Source organism: Rhinolophus sinicus, chromosome 5 (assembly GCF_057876585.1).
Source record: "Rhinolophus sinicus isolate RSI-liver-muscle chromosome 5, RSI-T2T, whole genome shotgun sequence".
Lineage (NCBI taxonomy): Eukaryota > Metazoa > Chordata > Mammalia > Chiroptera > Rhinolophidae > Rhinolophus > Rhinolophus sinicus.
The window spans coordinates 89,544,489-89,552,698 of NC_142505.1; the positions used below are offsets into that span (position 1 = coordinate 89,544,489).

General features: G+C 41.4%; 1 protein-coding gene across 1 annotated transcript in view; it reads right to left on the reverse strand.

Annotated features, from left to right (window-relative positions):
* PDE6A (phosphodiesterase 6A) overlaps positions 1-8,210 on the reverse strand; it is a 59,211-nt gene that overhangs the window by 47,750 nt on the left and 3,251 nt on the right. The window lies entirely within an intron of this gene.

The window sequence follows — 8,210 nt, forward strand, 5'->3', positions numbered from 1 at the left end:
TTGGACCCCTAACAGCTGAGAAGAGATTTCTGCACAGAGCAGGAAGTGAGCTCAACTGGAAGAAAAAAGCACTGAAGCAGAGGCTGCAAAGTGGCAGCACAGGGACAACCTAGTACTGTAGTTGTGTTTTGTCTGCCCTGTAGGGTGTTTCTCAACCTATAACACAGAACCCTACATTTACTGCTTAGGAGATTTGCTTGGCTTCTCTTGGAGAATCAGAATCGCCTAATAACTGTGTTCACTTTCCTCCATGAATGGCAAGAATGGCTAGTGTTGAGAGGGATCGCCCACCCAGGTCCCATCCCCTGGCCCCTCACCCCACCCTTCCATGTCCCTTCTCCAGGGCGTCCCCTATCTGGAGCTTGACTTTGCATGCTCACCGCTCAGCCTGCTTCCTTCGAATGCATTACGAGACTGGCACCAATGGCCCTGATCTCACCATGTCTGTGTCAGAGTCTTTCCCAGCTTTAGATTCCAACTATTCTCTAATGTTAGAATGTGAAGGGCCCTCATAATTACACTTTTTGTAGTTTTATTACAAAATACATGCTCACTGGAGAAAATAAGCAAGGAAGACCATTGTAGTCACCCATAAATAATCCTGCGACTCGGAGAGCTAACCTCTAGTTAACGTGTTAGTTTCTGTCCATTCCATAGAGGCTTAACTTTAAAATCTGTTTCCCAATAACCCCCCTGATCTTTCTCTTGGCGCTTTAATGTGCTTTTTCTGGCACAATCTCTACCTTCTTGGGTCAGACACGCACCCAATAGTCTAGATGTTATCAGCTCCAGTGAATCCTGAAACACCAGTGTCCTCACTGAAGGGTCGCTCCTACACACTAGGGGAGAAGAACACTTTCTTTCTGGATGAGCTGTACTTGAGCTTCTCTGAGAAGATCTGCTAGAGCCCAGCAGCGCTATATTGTAAACACTGAGGAGTGCAGGGTTATATATCATCACTGGTATTTTGAACTTTGTAAATGAACTTTAATGGGAAGTAGATTACTGCCTTTATTGTAGCGCGTAATAAATCCTTGAGGTACTGAACCCAATAAGCACTGTGTATATAGCTGACCCCGTGGTCTGGGCAGGCGATGCAGCAACCTGAACTTCTCCAAACACTCCCACCAGGACCGACGTGAGCCTTCTGACTGGGTTGCTCTTCCCCAGCTCTCCATACACCGTCTCCTTGTCCATCTTAAGGTCTCAAGGTCTCAGCCCTTGCTAGTTATCCTGAGCTGTTTTACCCTGAGTATCCCCCAACTGCCCTCTCCCTGGTTTCTGCCTGTCATGTCATCCTGTTTATTTCCTTTATTGCATTCAGTACTATTAGAAATTACCTTGTCTCTTTTTCGCTTCCTTGTCTATTGTTTGTCTTCACCTCTATACTGTGAGGGCAGGTACCTGTCAGGGCTGATTCCTTAGGCCTTGTAAATGCTGCCTGGCATATCCTGGATGCACAGTACATTTTTTCTCTTAATTGCAAGTCTGTGAGTGTTACTTTGATGTGCCAACTTGACTGGGCTAAGGGATGCCTAGATAGCTGGTAAAATATTAAAGACAAAAAACGTGGAGGAAGGGGAATTTGCCCTTTGCCCAAGCGGGGACATCCATCTTCTCCTGCTCTTGGACGTTGGCAGTCCTGGTTCTCAGACCCAGACCAGGACTTACCTCATTGGCCCTGCTGGTTCTCAGGCCTTCTTCTGACTCAGACTGAATTATATCAGTGGCCTTCCTGGTTCTCTAGCTTGCAGATGGCAGATTGTGGGACTTCCTCACCTCCATAACTACATGAGCCAATTCTCTGGAGAAACCTGACTAATACAAAGTCCTACCTATTCTTGCTTAACATTTAAAACATATAGGAAGACATGTGACCGTCCTCTGTGCACAGCAGAGTCGTTCTATCATTCACCTATTTTCTCATTAAAAAGTGAATTATACTCACACAAAAAAAGTAGGAAAAAATTAAAATAAAACATAATAGATATTACCAGATATTACCATTGCCAATATTTGTTGTATATTTAAATCTTTTCCTGGAGGAAAAAAATGTATATATATAGTGTGTGTGTGTGTGTACACAGAATATACATATCTCAATCTTGGAACTGGTGACATTTTGGGCCCAGTGATGCTTTGCTGTGGAGGATGTCCTGTACGTTCTAGGATGTTTAACAACGTCCCTAGCTTCTACCCACTAGATGCCAGTAGCATCCTCCCTCAAGTTGTGACAACCAAAAATGTCTCCAGACATGTCCAAACGTTCCCCTAGGAGCAAAATCAGCCAGCTTCAGAACCACTGCTCTACAGTTAGATATTTAGGTTGTTTCTAATTTTCTAGTATTATAAATAATGCTGTAAAGAACAGCCTTGTATTTCTTAGTAAAAAATACATACAATTGAAATCCCAGGCCCAAAGATCTTGTAGCTGTCTAAGGATTTGGATAAAGAGTGCTAACTTTGTTCTCCAATTCTATACCAGAGAGTGACGGTCCTTACCCCCAACTACCCCTCAAAAATGTAGCAATTTTTCTTAATCCTGGCACTACTAGCTCTCCAGAACTTGGCCTCAATACATCTTCTTACTTTTTGCTTACAATTTCTCTACATATGCTCTAAGCTCTACCTTACTGTTTTTCAGTCTTTCTGGTTTTTGCATCTTCATTCTTGCTGTGTTCTCTGCCTGTCCCTTACCACCCAGTTCAAATGCCATTCCCTCCATGGATTTTTTTGATGTCCCAACTAGACTTTTTTCCTACTTGGAACCCCCAAACTATTGGTTACCTTCCCTACCTGTGGGAGTTTCTACATTCTAGGCCATATTATTTCTGCACATCTCTACTCTAATTAAACTCAAGCTCTTTGAGAATGGGACTAAAACTTTACCCATTTAAAAAAATCTCCAAAAAACCCCAGCCCAGATTTTTTTCCATAGTATGCCCACCAGCCTTAGTTCTGATAGAGAATACAGGCAACTGTTTTGCAGGAAATCTACTTTTACCTAATTTTTCAATATGCCAGAATGAAGAAGTCTAGCCTGTTCAAAACCTTCAATCCCGATTGTTGGGTAGGTACAGATAAGCTCATATTTGCAATGGGTCACCTCCAACATGCCTGTTAAATGGGCCTGATTTCAAACATCAGTGGAAGGAAATCTAGCTTCTTTCATTGGGAGCAGGGCTGTCAGTAGGGTTAGGAGAGGTCATTTTGTGTGATTCAGACTAGAACAGCACATGTACTACTACCTAGAAGAAAACAGGATAATAGGCCCAACTATGGCACTGACTCATTCTGTGACCTTAAAAAGTCTATCCTCTCTAAAGGCTTTGGATTTCTTTATTAACAAAATAAGAGAGTTGAAAAATGTATCTCTAACACTCCTGGATCCATGACTCCAGATAGGCTTAGAGGAAGGAATGGCTGACCTCTCCCTTCCTTACTATAAGCCTTGCTAAAGGATTCTCCCGGAAAAATAGCTGGAACTATTTATTTAAAATGATTGCTACTCCAAGATGCAAATTTCACAGATGAGGAAACTGAAAAGCTTTGAAAAGTTAGGTCACTCAAATCACAGGTTATTGTTAAAAATACTTTCTATTAAGATATAATTCGCATAACATAAAATCACCATTTTAAAGTATGCAGTTCAGTGGTTTTTAGTATATTTGTTATGTTGTACCACTACTAATGTATTTTCTCATCCCCTATAACCACTAATCTATTTTTTCCTCTCTATGGATTTGCTTATTCTGGACATTTCACATAAATGGAATCATATAATATGTGGCCTTTGTCTCTGACTACTTTCACTTAGCATAATGTTTTCAAAGTTTACCCATGTTGCTGCATGTATTATTACTTCATTTTTTATGGCTATATATTCCATTATATAGATATATTTCATTTTGTTTATCCATTTATTAGTTGATGGGCATTGGGTTATTTTCACATTTAGGCTGTTATGGACATTTATGTACAAGTGTGTGTAGACATGTTTTCAGTTCTCTTGAGTATACACTCAGGAGTAGAATTGCTGGGTTCACAGGTGATTTTATGATTTTGAGCTTGGAGGTAAAGATGGGGATAAAGGAAGGGAATAGGAACAAGCAAGGAACCAGCTGGGTCAAGGAGAGGTATTTGTGAGGCACCTTTCTGGAAAGAACAGGGCTCTGAAATTCAGGACCTGCTTGAATGGGAACGGGCTGGTCAGCATGTTTGTGGCCACCACAAAGCCCAGTGTTGGGTGAAAAGGTCTCCACAGACTCCCCACCGTTCACTGCTCCTGTTAGTAGCAATTGTGAAGGAAATTGGGAGGTGGCGAGTGTGTCAGGTTGTTCAGGGAGGACCCAGAGAGCAGGACAGGACAGCAGGACAGAGATATGTTATCATACAAAGGCAGTACCCAGAGTGCTGAAGAGGTGGAGCTCGGGAGTTAGACCCGGGAATGAGTCTGGGCATGTCATTTGCTATCTGTCTAAATTACTTAATTTCTCATGGACCTCACTTTGATTATCTGTAAAATTAGAATGATTTTACATGGCTGTTGTGGAGATTAAATGAGATCATATATTGTATAGCACAAAGCTTTGCACCCAGCGCCTATTAAGTTGAAGCATGTGAAATTGCCCCTTACTGGGCTCTTCTTGGCCTACACAAATCGCAATTTCAAACTGTTCAATTTAATAGGAGTTATTCAATCATTATTAGTTATCATAACTATCAAAGATTAACTGGATCACCCCAAAGATAATGAGCTCCCTGTCCCTGAAGGGATGTAAGCTGAGGACATGGCAAAGAGGATTCAGATATCACTATTTAAATAGGAAGATGTGGGGCGGCCGGTTAGCTCAGTTGGTTAGAGTGTGGTGCTCTTAACAACAAGGTTGCCAGTTCGATCCCCACGCCCTCCACAACTAGATTGAAAAAAACTATTTGACTTGGAGCTGACTGGTCCTGGAAAAACACACTTAAATAAATAAAAGTTTATAAATAGGAAGATGAATCTGAGGCTAGCAAGTCTGTAAGGAAAATGTTGCAACCTTCCTGGAGGAATGAGGAACTGGCCTAAGATGGGGGTTGAGACCGGAGAGAAGGGAGTGAATGTAGAAGCAAGAAGGAGACATGTTGGCTGACTGGGATAAGGAGAAACGAGAAACAGTGGTGCAAGCTTGGCTAATTGGTGTGTCATTGTGCCCCAGTAAGAAACTTGGCACTAAGTGTTCTCCCTTCAGGACATTTCACTAGCATTCAATGTTGATTTAGCCTCCATTTCCTAATCAAAGGCCTTTCCCCTCCCCTCCTGGCTTGCCAAACCCCATGTCCTCTGTGAAGCCCCAGAAGGAAGACAGTCTCCTGGCCCCATCAGCTAGCCCTTAGAACTGCTGGAACAGCCTCATTGGTCTCCACCTTCATTCTGTACTGCCTTGGTGCACTCCATATTTCATTTGTCCTTACTCTTACCCTAGAGTCCTTATCTGTTCGATTGTCCCACCTTCTATTGACTTAGTGACTTTTTTCAGCTACTTGGGTTTCCTGGAGCTTGGCTAGTCTGTGAAGTTCTCTTTGTTTTACCTTGAGGGTCTAACCTGAGTCAATGGATGAGCCATGTAAATGTTTGTCTTTATGTGCATTTTAACCTTCTGTGCATTTTTTGAAAGCTCTGATTCTGAAAGGGATCTGTAACTCAAAAACAGTTAGGTACTTAGGGGAATCCTGAAAAGTCAGGTAAAATTAGGTCCTAAAAAACATGCTTTGTGACCACACTAATAGAAAGGCAACAGGTATAAGGGTATACTTGGGTTTTGGAACCTGAGTGAGCAGAGTTCGAATCCTCTCCTATAAATTTACAAACTCTGATATTGGGCAAATTATTTAATCTCTGGTCTTAATTTTCTCATTTGGAAACTGTGGATAACAATGATACTTATTTTACAGAGGTGTTGTGAGGATTAGAGGCGGTATATATATTGAACTCGGTTGATGGCCAGTTCTCAATAAATATAGCCAATAATAACGATAATGGAAGCTGAGTATGAGGCAGTGAAATGCAGAAAGCTTTCTTTGGTAGAAAGCAGAAGAAATGCAAATATATCTATTTTCCTATTCTTTTTTAAAATCAAATCTTTTATGATGTTTCTCTTTTTAAAGTAATACATCTTTGTGTTGTAGAAAATTGAGAAAATTAGATAAAAAGAACATAACAGTTACCACCCAGAGAAACATTTTGATATAAATCTTTCTTTTCCAATCATCTAAATATAATTTTTAAAACAAAACTGTGGTTGTGCAATATGTATTTTGTTTGTTTAGCAATATATGTAAACATCCTTCTGTGCCATTAATCGGTTTTTTACCACGTGATTTTTAATAGCCTCATACACTTCTATTGGTGGCTGTCGCATAATTTATTTAACAAATTTTAACTGTTGGTTATTTGCACTGTTTCTATTTTTTATTTTTTTATTTTTTGGTATTTTTAATGAACATCTGTGTAGTTCAGTCTTTGTACACTTCTTGATTATTTTCTTATCTTCTTAGTAAAAAACTTGTCCAGAAAGACAGAACAACTTCACCACCAATCCTTTAAGATGTTGTCCTGGCTATTCAAACACAGGAGAGTTTAAGTAAAGAAATAATGGGTCAAGTTGAAAATCCTGTTCTCCTTCCCCCCACCACCCCCAAAAAAAGAAATAATGGGAAAGTCAATATTTTCATGCAAAGATCATGTTCCATTTTAAATGACCATCTCCCACAGCACCTAGCACATGAAAGAACAAATCTGGGATGCTGGGATCACCGTGAAATGTCAATAACAGATCACTTTCTGAACCTAAATATTTGTAGCAGGAGTGACTTGGGCTCCTTCACCCCAGATATAAGAGTCACATTTCTTTTTTCTTTTCCAAATCAAATTTTATATGTTCCACACCCCCATCCTGCAGTGCTGGCAGGATAGTCAATCCTGATAATTATTATGACTTCTGCCTTACCCCAGGGTCATGTGACAGTCTATTGGTCTAACTCAGTGCAGCCAGGGAAAAGCCCTCTGGCCTTCATGCCACACTGCTACCACGAATGCGCACCCCTCATCCGAGCTGGCTGGTATGGCCCGTGAAAGGCCAACAGTTCTGCTCTTCACCCAGGCTCAGGGGTCCTTGCTATGGCTCCAGCCTCGCAAAGCCATCAACAGCCAACTATGTGGAAGGCCCTCCCACCTGTCATGGGCAGGAAGACATCCAGATCCTTGCTACTCAAGGATCCTGCAAAACCTAACCCTCCTTCCCCAATTTCAGCCTTGGGGAGGCTTTCAAAATCTCCATCCCCCTCACTACTTGGCTCTCCATTCTTACCCCCTCCAGGATAATTCACCTAATTTCTCTCAAAGTGGCAGGGGATCTTTCTTGAGACTCCGAATGGTTACTTCCTGTCCTGCCACACGTTGGCTCGAGAGGAAAGAGATCAAGAAGGGCCAAGGCCCCTCTAGGGATTGGAGGAGAGGGGCAGAGGAAAAATACCTATAACTGTTCAAAGTACTATTTGTAATATTAAAGGAATGGAAACAACATAAATGTCCCTCAGTGCTTAAGTAAATGATGGTACACCCAAACAATGGAAGACTACGCAGCTGCTGGGGCCAAAAATTGCCCGTCCCACATGTCCTTCTTACAATGTGACTTTGACACTTGGTGTCTATCCTTAGCTTTTATGATGTTTCAATCAACCAAGTGCAATACAAGTGAGGCTATGTGACTTTTGAGGTTATATCACAAAAGGCTCCTTTTTGCTTGCTGGAATGCTGGCTCTTGAAGCCTTTAGCTGTCTCTTAAACACGGACTGCCCTGAAACTACCATATGAGAAAGGCCAAACTAGCCCACACAGAGACACAAGGAGAAGCACTGAGACTGCATGGAGAGGTCTCGATGGCCTTGAACTGCTTCATCCCCCATCCCGTCCCAACTCTAGTCACTATCTGACTATAGCTCTATGAGAGACCACCGGTCAAGCTCTTAGCAAATTCCTGACCCACAGACAGCGTGCAAAATAAGAAAATGATTATTGTTGTTTTACTCCACTAAGTTTTGGAGTGATTTGTTACTCAGCAATAGATATCCAGAAAGCAGCTCTTTTTGCACTGATATGGAACAATCTTCAAGTTATAATGTTAATTTTTAAAAGTGTAGAATAGTATAATATTATATGCCCCCTT